The following is an 18,392-nucleotide window of genomic DNA, read 5'->3' as shown; positions in this document are numbered from 1 at the left end:
TTTAACAGACAACTATCTTTGAGGGAAAAAGTTAAGTTTTTCGTATCTGGAAATAATTAAAAACCAAATAATGAGACCATGATAAAAAGTCTAGCACTGGTAATTCTAATTTTTGTTAACCTTTATCCTTCAGAGCCTATCTGGTTTAGTCAAGAAAACACATGTGAACAGGAGGCAGACTATGCCATGTCTGTTCTCTTGCTGCTTTTGTTATTTCCAGTGAATCCAGAGACAGATAAAAACACAAGTGAAACTATCTTCGTGCCCATGCGAGGCAATACAATATGAAGGACTGTAAATTTGTGTGTGAGATCCTGCCTCATCTGGCAGCTGTCTGGTTACTGGCAATTCTCTAAACTTCTCTCAAGTCTCCTCATCTGTAAAGTTGACACAACACTACTTGGACCTAGGGGTATTTGGGGATTTCAATAAAATATGTTAATTACGTGGTATGTGACTTGTACAACATAGGAGCTGAGTTAAAAAAAAATCCTCTTTTGTATCTGTAACAGAACTTAGTACAGCAGAAACCTATGCATAGTATGCATGATGTTGCTTAATAAATATTTGTTGAATTTAATTTAATAATGTCAGAGTAGTTCAGAGTAGAGGTCTCTGGTTTCCCCTGGGCCACCATGGAAGCAATGGCAGCCTTAGTAACAGGCTCCTTTGTCAGGATTATTTTTCTTTGGTGAAAGGGATTAACAGAGCAACTTTCTTACTCACACCTCACACCTTCTTCTTCCTTTTTTTTTTTTTTTTTTGTGTGTGTTTTTGTTTGTTTGTTTGTTTTATTTTGAGACTGAGTTTTGCTCTGTCGCCCAGATTGGAGTGCAGTGGTGAGATCTTGGCTCACTGCAACCTCCATCTCCCGGGGTCAAGCAATTCTCCTACCTCACCCTCTCAAATAGCTGAGATTACAGGCGTACACCACCATGCCCAGCTAATTTTTTTTTTTTTTTTGTTTTTTTGGTAGAGATAGGGTTTCACCATGTTGGCGAGGCTGGTCTCGAACTCCTGACCTCTGTAACCCACCTGCTGTGGCCTCCCAAAGTGCTGGGATTACAGGCATGATCCACTGCACCTGGCCCTTTCTTCTTCCTTTTATTGCAACTCCAATTTTTATCAGTATCATGGAGAAAGGACATTTCTAACTTCTGATTCAATGGAAAACCCTGGTTCTCTCTTATGTTTTTTGCTGTTGCATATTCTTATCTTTGTCTTTTTTTTTTTACTTTTTCCAGATATAGGAATGACATTCAGGTTAAAGTAACATGCCAGCTCCAGTTGATTGGTAATAGCTGTCTAGAGATGGGTTCTGATCAATTTCAGTAGGAATGATCAATTAGCAATGTCTGCCATAGGCACAGGAGGGGTAATACATTATGCATGCCAAGTATTTGCCATCTTATCAAAATCCCACTTTAGCTATATTTTTGTTTCATTATACACTGAAAGTCTTTATTTTTTATATATTTTTTATTTTTATTTTTTGAGATGGAGTCTCTCCCTGTCGCCCATGCTGGAGTTCTGTGGCGCGATCTCGGCTCACTGCAAGCTCCGCCCCCCGGGTTCACGCCATTCTCCTGCCTCAGCCTCCCGAGTAGCTGAGACTACAGGCGACCGCCACCACGCCCGGCTAATTTTTTTGTATTTTTAGTAGAGACGGGGTTTCACCATGTTAGCCAGGATGGTCTCGATCTCCTGACCTTGTGATCCGCCCGCCTCGGCCTCCCAAAGTGCTGGGATTACAGGCGTGAGCCACCACGCCCAGCCTATACACTGAAAGTCTTAATCTGTTTTCACATTATCCATATAAGATGATAGCCAAAGTCTGGATAGGTTTGTCTTGGAGAGTCCAGAGACCAACACTACAGTTATGTTTAACTAGCAGTTTGTAGAGCCCGTGAACCAAAGAGTTTCATGAGCAAACAATGCTTTGATGCACTGAGATGGTGGGCTGGTTGTCTAACTGTATAGATGGACAGAAGGATGGACAACCTGATAGAATTCTGGCAATATGTACTACAAAATCTGTGAAAAAATTGGAAAGAGCATTTAGCTTTATGGTATTATCTTAAGAAGTATTCATCAATAATTAACTGATGTATTATTATTAAAAGATAGCATCATTGTCAATTATAAAATAATTGAATACTTTCACAAGAAATATGTCACTATTTTAGAACAAAAATATTTTTTTTCCCACCAAACAAACATATTTCTGGAGATTTACACCGCCTTCACTGATTTAAAAAACAGGTCAGTCTAAGATTATGAGTGGACTAAAAAGCTAAAATGTTAGAACAGCTAACTACTACCCCTACTTCCATTCTTGCCAGAATTGGTCTTTGTGCCATTCTTCTTTAATAATTTCAGAGATTTCTTAAAATATCTTTTCCTAAGGTGAGTTCCTGACCTGGGTCAAAGAGTAGCCTGGGATCTAGCTTCCTGCTTCATATTTGCTTTCTGCTGCTCAGAGGACCACTGACTGTAATTGAAAATGTAAATTGCAATCCAGCTCCCAGTATCCAACTAGGTGCACAGGTAAAATGGAATTCTCAGTTCCATTTAGTATCAACACCAAGAGGAAAAAAATGCAATTAACTTATTGATTTTAATATCTCGTTTTAAGTCATGAATGAAGCAACACTGGGTGAAAGCAAATCATTTTATTATGAACTGAGAAGAAAAAGGCTTTGATTTGAATAACTTATTTTCAGCTCTGCATTTTATATAGATATTATAGCCATCATAATTTATTTTTATTAATTTCTTTTTTCAATGTAATCTATTTCCCCTATGTTTATAGTACCCTGATATTTATGGCACATCATTCTGGTTTTCAATTGGTAATAGTATCTTTTACAATATGTTGGTTTAAGTTAAAAACACGATGCAATGAATTAACTACAGTACAAGTGGTACATGGATCTGGCTAAGAAAAAAGTGTGAATGACCTTTGTCTAGTCCACCCTTGGGCTAGTCAGCAGCTGCACATATTAAGAAACAACTGAGGACTGACTCTCAGATTTTGAAGAAAGCAGCACTCCTAATGTAGTTTTTTCTAGTGTTTTCCTTAAATGCTCAATTTTTTTTGATACAATATATTTTAATCTAACCTGCAGGATTTAAGACAGGATTTGAGATCGGTCCTTGATGTGTTTCTGCTGTCACATAGAATGGTTTCTTAAAGTAAAACCACATCCACAACCTATTGATTCTTAATTATATTTGAATTAAATAAAACTTTAAAGCGATGTTAAATTATATAAACTGGTTACATGAGTTCAGGTGTATTTTCGAACTTAGAAATATAACTTGGATTGATGATCCAGTAGAAGTCTTGCATTTATAAACCATGCATGTAAAATATATGCTCTTTAATATAAATGATCAACTTCAAAAAGATGCCCAGGATTTCTTCACTTATATATGTAGATCTCTACATTTTTAAATTCCAAGCAAGTTTGTTATTCATTTTTAAGGAATCATTTTACGTTATATTGTGGATGAAAAGGTGTTTTTACAATTTATTTTAGATTCGGGGGGTACATGTGCACGTTTGTTACATGGGTATGTTGCTCAATGCTGAGGTCTGGGCTTCTATTGAACCCGTCACCCAAATAGTGAACATAGTACCCACTAGATAGTTTTTCATTCCTTTCTCTCCTCCTTCTTTCCCTCCTCACTTTTGGAGTACCCAGTGTCTATTGTTCCCATCTTTATGTTCATGAGTACCCACTTGTAAGTGAGATCTGTTTCAGCATTAATTCACTTAAGATAATGGCTCCAGCTGCATCCAGGTTGCTTCAAATGACATGATTTCATTCTACAAAAGGTTTTCTACAATACAATTGTAGAAGGGACATTTACTGCACCATCTATTTGTGTTTACCAAGTTAAATATACACCTGAAAGATTTAAATTCAAATTTAGAATAATTTCTTTTACAACTCTAAATATAAATGAAAGATTAAAATTCAGCTGATGGTTTGTGTTTCAGAAAAATAAAACACTAATAAAAAACATAGAATTAAATAATTCCTTTTGTTAAGAAGCCTGTTTTCAAAACTCACACAGAGAGACAGAGTAATACTGTTCTTTCACTAGTACATTTCCTCAGCTTCAGAGCAATATTATATTGCCCTCTAATGGATTTTTTGAACCACTACAAACCACTACGTAGATACAAAGAAAATAAGAGAAAGAACATATTTCAACGGCAATAACAAATTTCCAAGAGCTATAACTAAGTTCGATTCTAACTACTATTGATATGATACTTTATTCATAATGATTTTAAAAACAATGTCATCATTTTGTAAATTGTATACACTCAGGTTGAAGTTTACCTTCATAAAGCCAAAGTCACTTGATCTTCTTTGCAATTAGAGAACAATTAGCTCTGCCAATAAAATGTTTTCATTATTTTGTTATCATATGAAAAACAATGTATTCATTGTACCTATAGCCTTAAGTAATTATATGGCAGCTAAATGATAGAATTTCGATAAGTTTTTTTCTCTTTCCTTAAACTGGTATATTTATAAATCTGCACATATTGTTAACTATATTTTTAAATTTTCAAATATTGCTGAAATTGAAAGGATAAAAAGGTTAAGTCAAAGGTGTGTTTTTTATGGAGTCAGTTTTTGGCCACAGCTTGATTTGTAGTCAGGGGTGGTCTTCGATCACAGAGGTAAAAGCATGTTGATGGATAAATGTGAACCTATTATCAATACAAGGGGAAAGGAGGAGTCTCCTTCTTGTATTTTAAGATGTGGGATTATATATGATGAATATTTTTATTGTATAGTTTATACTAGTAACTCGCTTTTAAATTTAATATAAGCACAAAAATTCATGTGATTGCTAATTCTTATTTTCTACCAACATTTTGCTTTTAACTTATTGATAGACTCTATTTTCATTTTCTTTTGAGACTGAATTTTGCTCTGTTGCCCAGGCTGGAGTGCAGTGGTGAGATCTCAGCTCACTGCAACCTCCGCCTCCCAGGTTCAAGTGATTCTCCTGCCTCAGCCTCCTGCGTAGCTGGGATTACAGGCATGTGCCACCATGCTCAGCTTACTTTTATATTTTTAGTGGAGACAGGGTTTCACCATGTTGGTCAGGTTGTTCCTGAACTCCTGACTTCAAGTGATCTGCCCACCTTGGCCACCTAAAGTGCTGGGATTACAGGCATGAGCCACCACACTAGCTAATTTCTATATTTTTAGTAGAGACGGGGTTTCACCATGTTGGCCAGGCTGGTCTTGAACTCCTGACCTCAAGCAATCCGCCCACCTTGGCCACCCAAAGTACTGGGATGACAGGCATAAGCCACCACACCCAGCTATTTTCATTTTCTTTAAGTGAATACAAGATTCATTTTGATAAAGAGTCTTTGTCAGTACATTCCCCCACCACCACCAAAAAAAGATATCAGCATGACTAATTCATCTTATCTGTCTCATTGATACATGTACGTGTGTATACACACATACACATTCTTTTTGCTTTGAGGCCTCACTAAAGGAATCAGTAACAATTTTGAGGAATCACTGAAGTTAATAAATCATCCCCTTTCATGATTTCCTTTACCCAAATACAGACACAAGCACAGTCCCTTTTGATTTATCATTGGTAGCATGAGGTAATCTTCTGTACCATGTATATTTTATTAAATAGTATATACCATGTGGTTTAGATTAGTGAGATATATTATATATATACATATATACCGTACTTTTTATCCCTACTTCAAAAATCAGGCTAAAAATGGTAACTTAATTGACTGACCTATTAATCTTTACGATTTGTCTTCAATTTAATTCTAGAAATGCTGACATCTTATCTTGCTCTAGTGATCTACATTTACCTTCTAATAATTTTATGTAGAATCCATCTAAAATGATATTTAACTATTAAAATTATCTAGCGTATCTAAACAAACAGTATTCAGCCCAAGACTAGTTTCCCCTTGGGTTTTCTCTGTCAGTGATCACTTCTATAGTTTTACTTAACGGTGGTTATTAACCAATAGCAGTTTCACCCTTTCAAAATCCAATCTTCCTTCAAATATCATCTCAAATTCTATGTCTTCAATGGAAGTTGTATCTTTGTATCTTCTAGCCTGTACCTCTACAACCATACTGATGCTATTGCATAATAAATTATTGTAAGAATTACACATTACAACATAACTGAATTTTTTTCCAGCTCCTCCACTTACTTGAACGTTTCTAAAAATCACAAACATTGACTACTTACTAATTTTTGTATACTCAGGCCACGGGCATTTCATTTTATGAAGACACTCAACTGGAGCTTCTTAAACAGAACCAAATGTATGATAACACATCAGACAAGGGCCTGCAAGTGAACATTGTGGACACATAGGTAACTGTTTATCTCAGTACACGGCCATAGATAGATTGTGGTCATGGTCTTTCAGCAGGCAAAACTATAATGAATGTTACAGCACTGTATCATCAATCAGCGCCACTGGGAAATGGAAAAAGAGTTCCAGAAGTCCTGATTTTGGAGAAGATGCTAATTTAGGGAACTGGACCAGTCATCTGGGAGGCATGAAAGAGTACAAATGAAATCACAGGGGGAGGCAATGGAAGGATGAAGATTGGAGGAGAAACTGCAATCACCGGACAAATGTCTAGAGTTTAATGGGGAGCCAGTAAGCCTATCTTCAGGACTGCAAGCTGCCCATTCTGTACCCTTCCCATTCTTGTCCATCACCACAGATACTATTCTCCCCATCCCATGTTCTGTGGCATGGATCTGCCAGCATAAGAATGCGTTCCTCTTTCTTACATTACACTTCATTGTAAATTGTTGGATTTGGTAGAACTGAAGAGATTTCAAAACAATAAAAAGAGAAATAGAACTACTTTGCCTTTGTAAAAGAATGAAATCTAATTTCTTTAATTCCTAAATTTTGATTAAGTCTTCAACTTCTGATGAAGCAGAATTCATTTGTCACAAGTTATTAGATTTCTAACAAGTAATCCACATGGAACGGGGCTTACACATTTTCCCTTAGGTGTATTTTAAAGAAATCTGTAACTGCCCCCTACTAAATACTACAATTTACATTCTTCACAAATATTCTGAATACGTTTTTCGAAATGCAATGAAAAGTAGTTTTTCTTCAATAAAAATTGATATAAATTTGGATGAGAAACTCTAGGGAATTCCTGAAACCCTAGACAATTTGTACATCCCTAATAAACCAAGAGGACAGAAAATCCTATGTCTTTTAAAACTGGGATGTGCTATGGAATTTATGAGGCAACATAATAAATATAGTGCATCTTTCTGCATCACCAATTTAACTCAATTAATAGAAGCATGTTCTTTTTCTAATAAAAAAGGAGAGATAAATCATGGAGTTTGATCTCTATAAAAACACAAGATTTAAAACGACCTTGACTACAGGGGGTGATATTGTAGAAAATCAGCAGAACCATGGGGTTAGAAGCTCATTATTTTCTGTCAGAGATATTTCAAGTGTGAGAAATATTAATGTTTCTCTGTGGGTGAAACTAGGGAAGTGCAGACTACAGAAAATCCAGATTATGACTTCAGTTGTACACAAGTTCAAATAAGATTCTTATTACTGACTTTAAAAAATATAATAGCACCACCTTGTCTAGACTCATAGTGGACACAACAGACCATCGATTAAGTATTTTGATGGAACTAATAAAATATTAACTTTTCCTTCTTATTTGCTGAAAATGTAGCAAGTATTTTTAATATCAAGACATGTGTCTTTACTAATAAATAAGACAACCTTAGTTTCATAATGCAGTTACATAAAAATATAATTTTATATGAACTCATGTACAGTTGGAGTCATAACTTAGATATGCTAAATTCTGAATTTCTTGAAGCCCTTAGTTTATTTTAGTTTTGAGATAAAATAAACCTTCACAATGCCACTCAATTGCACTGCTTATTTAAGCAGAGACCACCCACAAAAGATGGCACTTCTCATAACCTTTGTTTAGTGGACACTCCCCACTCCACACATCTCTGCTGTTATGTCAGGGAAACTATACCAAAATGCTGCTAGAAAATAGGATGAATGAAGTATTGTTGTTCCTCTCCTAATACATAAGTCAAAAAATAAAAAATAAAACACATGAAAAGGAAATCTTCCTAAAAATACGATCCAAAGAATTGGCCAAAAGAAAGAACAGACTGAAAGATCCTACTTTTGAAATGTGAATTTAGTTGCTTTCAGTATTTTTGATAGCAAATGCATTAGATTATTTTCATTTACATAATACAAAACAATTCCAAAGATTGCTTCCAGATACTCCAAACCAATAAGTTTGCCAACAGTATTCTAAAAGTAGAAAACGTCCTAGTATGATTCTAAGCTGTTCCTTCAAGGTCAGCGTTCTCTCTTATCAGAAATACAGATGAAAAAGATATCTGTAACTGACACTTCGATTTGTATAGATTTGCTTGCAAAATAAATAGAATTTATAATCCTAGTAAGTGAAGTATTTACCAATGAAGATATCTAAAAGAGAGGGCTAAAACTAAGCCAATTAGCTTAAAAGTAGCCCTCTAGACTAAACTCATTTGTGAACTAATTACATGATGCAAAGTAATCTGTCCGGCCAATATACTCAAATTTTTTTAAGATTTTATTTTTATCTTAAATGCTTAACATAGTTTTCAGACTTGTTTCTCTTGTGTCTTGAAGTTTTGTCCACAGATGTGGTTAGAGTCTGTAACAAAGGTCATCTGAGAGTCTAAGCAGGTACTGATTTAATTCTACCACGAGGAGCAGATCCAACCCTCAGTCTAATTTCATCCAACACAAATAAACACTTTCAAGTGTCAGTGTTTCTTGACATACTAGTTTTGTTAAAATGCAGCATTACAATATTCAGTGACTGTTTTTAAAAGGCTATAACATGGTGATATTGTGTGAGCAGATACGTAAGCATGTCCATCACTCTGCATCTTTTTCTTAATATGAAAGGTTTCTATGTATTCATGTTTTCATATCTATTTTTTATGTGTCTCTCTGACTTTTCTTTATTTTCTCCTGTCTTTCCCTTTCCATTCTGTCTTTTCTCCTCAATAGGCTCAATATGAAAATATTTAATGTTATTGTTTTCTTATTATAAAATTATGCATCATAGGACCAGTTGAAAATGCTTATAATATACAGATGAAAATAAAAATCAGCCAACGATAGCCATTATTATCCATTATACTTTTGGTAAGTTTGCTTCCTGTCTCTTTTATGTGTGTGTTTAAATGCAGGTTAATTTCTAAATGTATGCAATTGTTTTCAAAATTTATGCTTCAGCCTGTGATAAAGAAGAGTGAGTGTTAATGATTTGCAGTGCCCCCTCTATGTACTACTTACTAGTGTCTTTACCAACATAAGAGCCAAAAAATGAGCTAAAGTCTGTACTTGCCATCTCCATCATCATCATCATCACCACTCATAATATTAATCAGACAGCACCTCCATCATTCCCTTTTCTCCTTATCTTGCTTTTTCCTTGTGGTGTATGTTACCACCTGACCTATCTCTTAGCTTATTTATTTATTGATCATCTCTCCTACTAGAATATAAACCTCATAAGAACAAGGAATTTGGTGTTGGTTCATCACTACATCCCTAGCACTAGAATAATGTCTGAGCAAATAGCATGCACTCAATAAATATTTGTGGAATACATAAATTACATGTAGTTTCACGTTTTTGGTACTTAATTTTAAGAGAGTAGTTTTTGTATTTTAATCATGCGTTTTATGGTTAAAAAATAATATTTATGAGAGAATAGTTGCTTTTTACCCCCTTTTCTTTTAATAGGGGAGAGAAAAGATTTCTTAAAGCTAATCTACACAAACATAGCTTCTGTCACCAATGACTCTTATTCTAGATTATGTGTAAAATAAGGCATTTTATTTCTAGTATTTTTCTTTCTCTCACTCTTTCTACCTTTCTCTGTTTCTCTCCTTTCCCCCCTCCTTCTATTTGCCAAATAAAAACATTGAGACTGTAGGTATTATTCGTTCAAAAGGCTAAAAATTAAACAATATATAAATATTTTCCTTTGGATACTGGAAGAAAAAATAGAAACATAGAATTTACAATTTGCAACACAATACAAAACAATTTGGGCTTAGAGCATACCAACTGTCCAGTATAATATCTGCCAGCTTCACATTAATAGAATAAATAGTGATGGAGTAACCCTCAGTTAGAAGTTATTACATAGGGAGTAGCTCATTGTCTCTAAATCCAGGCCCTATCACTTGCTGTGTGACTATGCCCAGATCACTCAAGTTCTGGCACTGTTTCTTCATTTATAAAAAAGATAATAATATTACCTACTCTAAAGTTTGTTGAATAGGTTAAATAACATCAAAAGCATTAGCAGAGTAACATAAGTGCTGAATTAATGTTACCTTCTAATATTACTGTTAAATCGATAAACAGGCGAATTTTAAGACACCTGTAGTTCCTTTTCTAGCTGGGTCCCACTCATAGGAAGACAAATAAAATGAATGAATAGGTGAAAGGGGCAAATAAATCACAGCCAATTTCCGTTTGAAAATATTTCCTCCAACTAGAGCAATAGTGAAATTCATTCAAAATAAACACAACTGAAAGACCCAATCTCCTGGCAAATCACTTACTGAATTTCATGATACCACACTTCCCTGTTTTACTCTTTCCTCTCTAGCCATTTCGTTGTGTCCAAAGACTTTCTCCACTTCCACCGACCATTAAATATTGAATTTCTTGGAGATTCTCTTCTTCTTCCTCTAAGGTCTATTCCAGGGGCATCTCATTCACACCCAAGGCTTCAGTTACGTCTCCTATGCAGGTGACTCACCATTGCTATGTTCTAAATCTGTGCTGAATCCCAATCACTAAGGTGATGGTATTGGAAGGTGGGGCCTATGAAAGATGATTAGGTCATGAGGGCAAGTACCCTCATGAACAGAATTAGTGCCCTTATGAAAGAGGCCTCTGAGCTGCCTTGCCTCTTCCACCATGTGAGGACACAATGAAATGTCGGCAATCTGCAACCTGGAAGAGTACCATCACCTGAATCTAAACTGCTAGCACCATGATCTTGGACTTCCCAGCTTCCAGAAAACCATGCTAAGTAGTTATCTTAGGAAGAAAGAGAATTCATTCAGGGGTTTTCAGGAGCATATTTAGATCTACATTTGAAAAGCATTACTTCGGCTGCAATTTGGAGTATAGGTTGGTTGGGGTACTGAGAGGAAGTGAGTATAAGTAGATGATTCAGGAGGCACAGTCCAGGTGATAAATTAATGTAGCCTAAGCTGGGTTGAAGAATGTGGAGAAAAGTGAGTAGGTTCAAGAAATATTTAGAAGGCAAAAGCAATGTAATATGGTGATATGTATAACAGGAGAGATGGCTAGCCAGTTGACTAATTAGAGATGGTTTATGACTTATTCAATTGGATGAATGGACATACCATTCCCTGAGATAGGCAGATGACAGATTTGGTAGAAAAACAGAAGATTGAGATGGACCTTTTGAGTTAGAAAGGACTTGAGACACACAAGAAGATAGCCACAAGAAGATAGCCAGGTAGACACTTGGATATGAAAGTCTGGAGACAGTCATGATCCAGCCAAATGAATGTGTGTCTTAGTTCAGTCTGCTATGACAAATTACTGTATAAATTGAGTATCTTGTAAACAACATAAATTTATTCCTCACAGTTCAGGAAGCCCTAAAAATTCAGCTTTTCTTTGCCTTACGTCAAGATAATAGAAAAGAGAAGGTAAATGTTGGCTTGTGTACAGGGGGATCAATATATTGCACCAGGTTTCTATAACACATTTTAGCTGTTCCATACTTATTTATTGAATATTCAATTGAATGGAGACATAATCTCAGAGCATAAAAAGTATTTAAGTATTCCCTTTTGGCCAAACTTCTTAAATTTTTTGAAATGAACAAACAATCTTAAATATTTTCCTCTACGTTATACAACATAATCAAAATTTGACTCTGAGATAGTAGGACCTTAGAAAGTATTCAAGAAATTTTTATTCATTTAAAAATATCCTGTTGGGAAAACTGTTTTCCTTTTTCTTTTACAGACTCTTTTACTTAGAATACCACTAAAATCACTTTTATATGACTAGGAAATAAATAGTTTTATTGTGAAAATTATCCTTACACATTTGTCAATGCATTTTTAAAAAGTTTTTTTCCTTAATATTCTTTCAGTGACCATAATTTTCATAGAGAACATGAATCCTCAAGAGCCGATCTGATTTGAATGTGTGTCCCCTCCAAATCTTATGTTGAAATTTGATCCCCAATGCTGGAGGTTGGGTTTGGTGGGAGGTGTTTGGGTCATGGGAGTGAATTTCTAACCAATGGTTTGGTATCCACCCCATGGCGATGAGTGAGTTCTTGCTCTGCTAATACACAGGAGACCTGGTTGTTCAAAGGAGCTTGGCTCCTCCCCTTGCTCTCTCTCTTTGCTCCCTCTCTCGCCATGTGATGCGCTGACTCTCCCGTCACCTTCTGCCATGAGTAAAAGCTCCCTGAGGCCTCACGAGAAGCAGATACTGGTGTCATGCTTCCTGTACAGCTCGCAGAACCACGAGCCAATTAAACCTCTTTTCTTTCTAAATTAACCAGCCTCAGGTATTTCTTTATAGCAACACAAAAACAGACTAATGTAAAATCCTTCACACACACACTTCAGGAAGTTAAAATTTAATAAAAACAAGTTCCCTCAACATCCTCCTCAAGGCATGTTGGTAGACATGACACAAGGCAGAATGTAATCTAATCATTTAATTTCCCTACTTAAAACTCTCCAATTATTCCTACTACCCTGAAACAAAACAAAACAAAACACCACAAAACCAAACAAACAAACAAAACACCTTCCTGTCGAAGTTTATGGAGTCACCACGAACAGCCCCAATTTAGATCTGTTGTCTTGGCATAATTATCAAAGTTTATATTAACCTTTACATATTCTGGTTTGCATGACAAACATACATGTCTTACCTAAAGGACCTGCATGATCTGGCCGCCCTGCTGGTCACTTCAGCCTTCTCCCTCACCACTTCTCCACTGTGCACTCTATACTCTGGCCTCACTCCACCTGTCTCACTGAACTCTGTCCCCTAGATTTCCCCATGAATCATTCCTGCGTCAATTAGTCCCCTTCCCACACCCAGGGAGCCGACTCTTTCTTTTTCTTTTCTTTCTTATTTATTTATTTATTTAGAGATAATGTGTCACTCTGTTGCCCACGCTGGAGGGCAGTGGTGTGACTACAGCTCAGCCTCGATGTCCTGGGCTCAAGCAGTCCTCCCACTTCAGCCTCCCAGGTAGCTGGGACCACAGACATGCAACAGCATGCCTGGCTAATTTTTTTAATTTTTTTATTTTTTGTAGAGTCTGGGTCTCCCTGTGTTGCCCAGGCTAGTCTAGAACTCCTGGCCTTAAGTGATCCTCCTGCTTCCCAAAATGTTGGAATTACAGGCATGAGCTACTGTGCCTGGCCAGAGCAACCTCTTATTAATCTATCAGTTCTCACTTAGACATCACCACTTCTAAGGGCATGGCTGCCTAGGCAATGTGGTCTTACAGCACTGTGACTCACTCACTGCACAGCACTTTAACTTCTTTGTTTTACTGCCTGCATCTGCAGACCTGGGACTGCAGAGGATCTGTCTTGTCTCCCATACTCAGCATAATTTCTGGCACATAGGAAATGGTGAAATGTTTATTACATAAATGAGCATGGGTATAGTGGTGTACTCTCTAATTTGCAACAGGTTTTACATATATCTTATTCAAACAACACTAAATACCAACGTTCCCATAATTATATAAGAAACTATTATTCAGAGAGGTTTTCATTTTCATTTGGGTATAACTGTTAAGCATTTGTAGTTTTGAGTCAGTCTCATTCAAATCCTAGCCCTGCCACCTATTAGCCATATGACTTTGAGTATCTTACTTAGTCTCCCGAAGCTTTGTTTTTTAAATCCTACCTTTTGGGTATTTGGGGAAGATTAAATAATATTATGCATATAAAACGTTTCGTGTAATATCTTCACTGTGCTAAATAATAAACTGCTGCTGCTTCTGATCTCTGGCAGTGCAGAAGAAAGTGCTGATTTATACTTTTGTCCCTTTTTCTTTTGAAATATTTTTACTTTATATATATGTATATGTTTAAGTGAGGTAAAATGTACATATATAATTTACTACCTTTACTATTTTTAAGTGTACAGTTAAAAGGTAATAAACACACACAGACACATATATATATACACACACATATATATATATATGCGCGCATGCGCGCACACACACACACACATATATATATATATATTTCCTTTTATCTCCCCTCTCCCTCTTCCCTTCCTGGCCTCTGGTGGCCAGGAGTCTACTCTCTATCTTCATGAGATCCACTTTTATTAAAGCTTCTATATATGAGTGAGAACATGCAATAATTGTCTTTCTGTGCTTGGCTTATTTCACTTAGCAAATGGGCTCCAGTTTCATCTATGTTGCTGCAAATGACACAATTTCATTCTTTTTGCGGCTGAATAGTATCTCATTGTGTATATGTATCACATTTTCTTTATCCATTTATCTTTTGATGGACACACAGTTCCATATTTTAGCTATTGTGAATACGGCTGTGATAAACATGGGAGTGCGGGTATACTTTGATATATTGAATTTCGTCTTTTTGGCTATATGCCCAGTAGTGAAATTGCTGGATCATAAGGAAGTTTTAGTTTTAGTTTTTTGAGGAACCTCCATCCTATTCTTCATATTGGCTTTACTAGTTTACATTCCCAGTAACAATAATGGGGTTTCCCCTTTCTCCACATCCTCACCAGGCTCTATTATTGTCTGTCTTTTGGATACAAGCCATTTTAACTGGAGTGAGATGATACTGTATTTGGTTTTGAGTCTTTTCAATAGATAGCACTGATAAAACTGGATAACCGTATGCAGAAGAATGAAACTAGACCCGTGTCTCTTACCATACACAAAAATCAAATCAAAATGGATTAAAGTTTAATTCTAAGCCTGAAACTATGAAACTACTAGAAGAAAACATTGGGAGAAACATTCCAGGATATTGAGCTAGGCAAAGATTTTTGTGTGTAAGACTTCAAAAGCACAGGCAACCAAAGCAAAAATAGACAATTGGGATGACATCAAGTTAAAAAGCTCCTGCACAGCAAGGGAAACAATCAACAAAGTAAAATGGCAACCAATAGAATGGGATTTCTACAGTTTTATCTCAATTCCATGCCCACATTAATGCCACACAATTCCAAGTCTTGCTCTTTCCCACGTGTTCATCTCACTACATATTCATTTGTTCTTACATACTCAATATTCATATTTTCTTTCAAAGTCAACTTTGTTGAGATATGATTTACATACAATAAAATATACCCATTTTAAGTATGTGTTTTGAAAATGTACACCCAACTAACCACCACTATAATTCAAGACCTAAAACATTTTCAGCATCTCAAAATATTTCCTAGTGTTCATTTGTAGTAAATTATTCCTACCTACTCCCTAGTCTCAGGCAATCACTGATCTGCTTTCTGTTAAGACTGTTTTGCCTTTTTTTTTTTTTCTTTTTTCAGACAGAGTCTTGTTCTGTCGCCCAGGCTGGAGTGCAGTGGCCCAATCTCAGCTCACTGCAAGCTCCACCTCCTGGGTTCAAGCAATTCTCCTGCCTCAGCCTCCTTAGTAGCTTGGATTACAGGTGTTTGCCATCACATCCAGCTAATTTTTGTAGTTTTAGTAGAGATGGGGTTTCACCATGTTGGCCAGGCTGGTCTCAAACTTCTGTGATCCACCTGCTTTAGTCTCCCAAAGGGCTGGGATTACAGGCATGAGCCACTATGCCTGGCCTATTTTGCCTTTTTAAGTGTTTCTTGTGAATGAAACTTTTGTGTCTGCCTGCTACCACTCAGGATAACATTTACAGTTTGCGGCTATCAGTGGTTCGTTCCATTTTGTTGTTGAGTAGTACTTCATTGTATGAACATTTACCTGTTTGTGGGCATTTGGGTTACTTCAAGATACTGGCTATTATGAAAAGACTACCCTCCTATATTTGTGTCTTTATTTCTCTCTGTTAAATACCTAGAATTACTGATCATACCATAAAGTATTTATAAGACACTGCCAAAGGTTTCCATTATATTACAATGCTTATTTTACTTCATTTTATTATTTATTTATTTATTTGAGACAGGGTCTTGCTTTGTCACCCAATCTGGAGTACAGTGACTCGATCATGGCTTACTACGTCCTCTATCTCCTGGGCTCAATCAATCCTCTCACCTCAGCATCCTGAGTAGCTGGGACTACAGGCACATACCACCATGCCCACCTAATTTTTGTATTTTTTGTAGAGACGGGGTTTCAGTGTGTTGCTTAGGCTGGTCTTGAACCCCTGGGTTCTAGCAATCTGCTCACCTCAGCCTCCTAAAGTGCTGGGATTACAGGCGTGAGCCACCATGTCTGGCCTTATTTTAAATATAACATTTTTATAATTTGGTTTGCTTTGTAAATGTTTGTTTAATGACTTGTTGACTATATTGTAATCTGACCACACAAGGCCAGTGTGAATGACTCAGGTAAGAGGGAATTGAAATGTTGGATGATTTATCACAGAACATATACAAAGGGTCTTCAAACAGTTCATGGAAAATGTATATTATTTTTAAAATTATGCATGGATTTCAAATTTATTTCCATCAAAATAAACTAATTTTTTATAACTTGTCTGAACAGAATCTAGTTTGAAGAAGTAAGAAGGATAAGACAGTTTGAAAAGAGACCCTACCAGAGCAATATTAACTCTGCTAAAATTGAAGTAAGAACAAATGCCAAATTTATAATGAAGATTGGGAGGAAGTATTGTGAAATCATTCATGCTTTACAAAAAGTTTGTAGGGACAATGCCCCCACAGAAACAAGCAGTTTACAAATGGATAACTCATTTTAAGAAGAGATGAGAATGTGTTGAAGATGAAGCCCATGGCAGCAGATTACCATATCAATTTTTGAGGAAAATAATTCATCTTTTTCGTGCCCTAATTGAAGAGGACTGATGATTAAAAGTAGAAACAACAGCCAACACCATAGATATTTCAATTGGTTCAACTTACATCATCAGACTGAAAAATTGAAGTTGAGCAAACTTTCCACCTGATGGGTACCAAAACTGTTGTGCCCAGATCAGCTGCAGAAAAGAACAGAGCTTTTAATGGAAATTTTAAACAAATGCGATCGAGATCTTGAGGCAGTTTTTCAAAGAATTCTAACAGGAGGTAAAACATGTCTTTACCAGTAGAATCCTGAAAACAAAGTACAATCAAAGCAATGACTACTAAGAGGTGGCTGTGGTCCAGTCAAAGTAAAAGTCAAGAGCGAAAGTCGTGGCAGCAGTTCTTTGTGATATTCAAGGCACTTCGCCTGTTGAATTTCTGGAGGGTCGACAAACAATAACATCTGCTTATTATGAAGGTATTTTGGGAAAGCCACAACTTTAGCAGGAAAACACCCAGGAAAGATTTACTAGTGTTTTTCCACCATATCAATGCTCCTGCTCATTCGAAAGTTTCAATAAGAAATCATTAGGCATCTACCTTCCAGTCCTAATTTGGCTCCTCCAAACTTCTTTTCATTTGCCAATCTTAACAAATCTGTCAAGCACACCCATTTTTCTTCAGTTAATAATGTAAAAAAGATCCCATTAGCATGGTTAAATTCCCAGGACTTTTAGTTATTTAGAGATGGACTAAAAGGCTGGCATCATTGCTTACAAAAGTATCTTGAACTTGATGGAGCTAATTTTGAGAAATATAGTTTATATTTTTTTATTTTTGCCTTTTAATTCCATTTTTATACAAACTATTTGAAGTTCCCTCATATGAAAAGAAAGCAAGATGGTGGTGGAATAATCAAGGCATTTCCTGTTAGTATGTTCCAGGAACAACGTTTCAAACAGACACTCTTGCCTTTCTTGAAAATGTTTTTGGAGGGGAGCAAATCAACAAGACTGTACTCATAACAACTGTTTTTCTTATAACACAGAACTCTTCCTGAAAATTAGTTGTTCGTTTTTGCTAAATCATGGAATGAACCAGAAGTACAGACTAGTTACAAAAAAATAATATTTTGAGATTCTGGAGTGGTCAGAAGACACTTTTGTAATGCATTTACAATGATATGTCTGAACACCTAAGTCAAGAGCAAACAAGTATGCAAGTTACCCTACCCATTTTGTCCATAGTTGTCTATACCATCTAGACAAATCTACAA

The 18,392-nt window shown here is 36.1% G+C and overlaps 1 protein-coding gene across 1 annotated transcript in view; it reads right to left on the bottom strand.

Annotated features, from left to right (window-relative positions):
- The window catches only part of PDZRN4 (PDZ domain containing ring finger 4), a 417,242-nt gene that overhangs the window by 325,601 nt on the left and 73,249 nt on the right, over positions 1-18,392 (bottom strand). The gene's annotated exons all lie outside the window — the stretch shown is intronic.

Source organism: Macaca thibetana, chromosome 11 (assembly GCF_024542745.1).
Source record: "Macaca thibetana thibetana isolate TM-01 chromosome 11, ASM2454274v1, whole genome shotgun sequence".
In the NCBI taxonomy this organism is placed as follows: domain Eukaryota; kingdom Metazoa; phylum Chordata; class Mammalia; order Primates; family Cercopithecidae; genus Macaca; species Macaca thibetana.
Note: the sequence above shows the minus strand (reverse complement) of the source record. Positions and strands in the feature narration are given on the sequence as shown.